At 29.7% G+C, this 2670-nt stretch overlaps 1 pseudogene; it reads right to left on the reverse strand.

Moving 5' to 3' along the window:
• Positions 1-1623: 1623 nt before the first annotated feature.
• On the reverse strand, positions 1624-2261 carry LOC128035904 (protein TIC 214-like; annotated as a pseudogene).
• Positions 2262-2670: the final 409 nt, after the last annotated feature.

A 2670-nucleotide genomic window follows, 5' to 3' on the forward strand; every position in this document is an offset into this window, starting at 1 on the left:
GATACAAGTCATGGAACAGTCACACTTGTATAATCCAATATCATGTTTCTTGATATCTCGAGTAGACTACAATAAACAAATAAGTATGATATCTCATATCAACTTATTTGAGTATGACCATGCATTTCTAGTCTCACTTAATTGAGTAAACTAAATTTGATAATATAACCTTTTTTTTAATTTTAACGCAATCAAATTTCTATCAACCATATTCTACTAAAATCATAAACTGAAAAGGTAACATATATTCTCTTAAAGCCTTGCTCATAGCTTTTAGTTTTGGTCTCAAACTTGAGACATCAAATATATTTTTGAAATAATAAAATTCAAGAGGAAAGCTATCATTCACCTTAAATTAAAAAAGTGCAAAATACTTTATTATTTTAAACTCATGAGATAATTATATAATAAATAAATTATTACATAAGTTTCAAGTAAACCAAATACTTCATAATGTATAGTTCAATGAAATACAAGAAAATGGAACTTAATTTGCCATAAGGTGAAGAACTTTTTTGGAAACTCCAATTTTTTTTGAGTGAAAATATCTTATATTATCATTAAAAAGTTATTATCTCCATTTTCGCTCACCTATTTTTTTCTTTCTAATCTCCATTTTAATCGTTTTGATGATGATTTTTGTAGAGACTTAATTCCGTTAAGCACTGCTGTATGAAAGCTTGTAAACAAATAATAGTCTACTATACTCTTTCTGAAAGTAGTTGTGGTCTTAATTTTTAGTTCACTCTGTTTTCTTTAGAAATAGTGGTGGTTCTTGTCCACTCTATTTCTTTTAAAGCATATGTGATTTTAGTTTTGATTTTAGTTTTTAGTTTCTATGTTTCTAGTCTTATTTTGGCTTATTCATAAGATTTTCCAAGGCAAAGACACTTTCAAATCTATTGGGAATTGTTCCTAGAGGATCTTGTAAAGTTAAAGCACCGTAATGATGTTAACAAAATTGGACTCTAAGATGATGATGAGGAGAGTAGACCATTTGTGTCTTGGCTTTTTGTGCACCACTCATGTTTATAAAAAAAAAAACATTGTGACATTTCATTTTTTATAACATTTTCAGCCCGATCATTTTTTATATAGCGCAAAGGTTGATTCCATCGTTTAGAATAAAAAAGAAGTGTCACAAGAGATTTTTCAATCTATAATAAATATTTATCTTTTTTTTAAAATATTTCTAACTTTGAACTTTCTTGATTCCCATCCAGATAAGAAGTTTCATAAACCGGTCTATTTTTAGAGTATGTCTCTTTAAAACGAAAGTGGAGTTCGCCCTTTATTTTTATTCTTTCCAGTTACTCGTAGCTTTTTTGTTTCGTCGATTTTGCTCGGATCCACCTCTTCCTCCGAAAAAAAGAGAAGAAGTATTTTCTTGGTCCCCTGTTTCTGGTTAGCCCCTCCCCATTCGGAAAGAGTTTCTATTTCTATGTTTCTTTCTTCCTCACTTTCCCCCACTTCTTCCGTTTTGGAAATTCCTTTTAGTTTCTTAGTTAGAATGGGTGACGATATTTTGCCTAAATAGTAAACACAGGTAATAAATAACAGAATACTAAAGATTTGAGCCATAGAATTTCTAAATTATGATACAAGATACTTATTAAATCGAATAAGTACATTAGACCTAATTAAATTATTTTGTTGTATCCAGACTAATACCAACCCAACCCATTTCATCAATAAAATATGACCACTTAATCAAACAACAAAACTACTTGTTACAAATAACATATTGTTGTTGCATCGAAACATATAGATGTTGACTAATCTGGCTAACATTGAACTTGGTAAAGTTAATTGGTTGAATAATTGAATAATGTGATTATTCAGGAATACACATTGAATGCTAAGATTACGCATTGAATTTCTGGTAGGACGTCTATGATCAAAAAAGTCTTTGTGATTGTTCCAGAAGAAATGAAACAAAAGATAGGTAGAGCTAGGACAGTTATTGTATGAGATTTACCCAATGCTAAATGCAAATGTACATAGTAGATTGGTATGAACATCATGAGCTGGCCTGCAATAAACCCAGTTGTTGCTGATACTCTCTTCTCGGTTCCTTCTTCTCCTTCTTCCATAACTCGAGCTCGTAGAAGGAAGATATAAGAGGGACCTATGGATAGTGTGGTCAGAAATCCATAATGGAGTCCGACCATAACGACCGAATTGATCATCGTCATGTATAAGGATATTAGATTCCCTGGTATAAAATATTTTAAAATCATCATTAACCTCCCTTTTTTTCTTTTCTATTTCTGGATTATTATATGATGATTTTGAACTTCCCATATACATATATAGAAATAGAAAAAGATAGACTAGAACCTAAGTTTCTTGGGGCTTTTGGCTGTAAATTTTTTGTTGATTAAAATTTATTCTTAGGTCAATTTAATGATGGCAGTTAGAGTGAAATTATCGACGGTTGATCAAGGCATTGCATCTCTGGTTTGTTACTTAATCCTTATTGTGTTGTGATTACTGTTAGTTTGTCTTTTTATTCTATTTGATTTTTTTTTTGTTGTAGACAATGATATTTGTGAATCAATTTATATTGTTTTATTTATTGTTTGTATTATATGTCATGTTTATTTATCTCTTATTCATGGTTCCTATTAATGACAAGTATTTTATTATTCAAAGAAAATGTTATTATTT

Source organism: Gossypium raimondii, chromosome 13 (genome assembly GCF_025698545.1).
Source record: "Gossypium raimondii isolate GPD5lz chromosome 13, ASM2569854v1, whole genome shotgun sequence".
In the NCBI taxonomy this organism is placed as follows: domain Eukaryota; kingdom Viridiplantae; phylum Streptophyta; class Magnoliopsida; order Malvales; family Malvaceae; genus Gossypium; species Gossypium raimondii.